Source organism: Arachis ipaensis, chromosome B05 (genome assembly GCF_000816755.2).
Source record: "Arachis ipaensis cultivar K30076 chromosome B05, Araip1.1, whole genome shotgun sequence".
Taxonomy (NCBI): domain Eukaryota; kingdom Viridiplantae; phylum Streptophyta; class Magnoliopsida; order Fabales; family Fabaceae; genus Arachis; species Arachis ipaensis.
In genome coordinates, this window is record NC_029789.2 from 144,456,811 (window position 1) to 144,457,829 (window position 1,019).

Here is a 1,019-nt window from a genome sequence, read left to right on the forward strand (position 1 = left end):
GAAAAGTCACGTCGGTTTTAGAACATCACGTTGGTCCCCCAACAAGTCGGTTACAACCTTGAGTAGTATACTCGAACCCAAATCTTAAAGAGAAATTGGGCTCGAGTAGGGGCACTGTTCATACCCTGGCCCAACGATTAAGGCCCATGATCCAAGTAAAAAGGTCAACCCTTTTGGGTTGACCTCACCTTTCACCAGATCAGCCACTACGAAGTCGGTACTCGTCATGACTTGTTCTAAAGAAGTCGGGAACGAGGGTTAGCTGGCAGATAAGCACTCATTTGAATGAGTAACTGCCCCTAGAATCTCTCTAACCACTTTCACGAGCCATATCTTAACTTCCCTAAGATAAAGGGATGGTTAACACCCTAGAAAAGTGGCACTACTCCAACGGTGGTTATTGGTTCACCACTATAAATACCCTGACACCCCTCAGGTATCTCTAAGTCCCAATACTCTCTAGACCTGCTAACACCTTGCTAACTTAGGCATCGGAGTGTCTTTGCAGGTACCACCCCCCATTCTTCCACACTCATAAGTCGGACGGAGGGCACTGAGTTGCAGACCCGCTCGAAAGCTTCCTCCTTTATACGTTTGGGCCAACCAACGCCATCCAGCCCATTAATCTCCGGTTACCCACCGTAACAACTATGTATGCAAAATAGATATTTAATTTGTTATAACCTTATATCTGTTAGAAGAATATTTAATTCGAGTTTATCAAAAAAAAGCATTTTCTCATGGACATCAATGATTGCAAGATGATCACCCATTGGAGGCATTGCATTTGTTTAAAAGGCTTGTTCGAATAAATTTTAGACCAAATGGATTGGAATATAATCTACAAATTTAAACATCTCTGGTACACATGTACTCCATGTGTGGAAGCATCAAGAAAGCTAGATAAATATTTGAAAAAGCAGTAGATAAAGATTTGATTGTTTGGTCTTTATGGAATGGTGAAAGAAACCATTGGCCTATTTCTTATACATACTAAAAAAAAAAAAAAAGAACTTTTT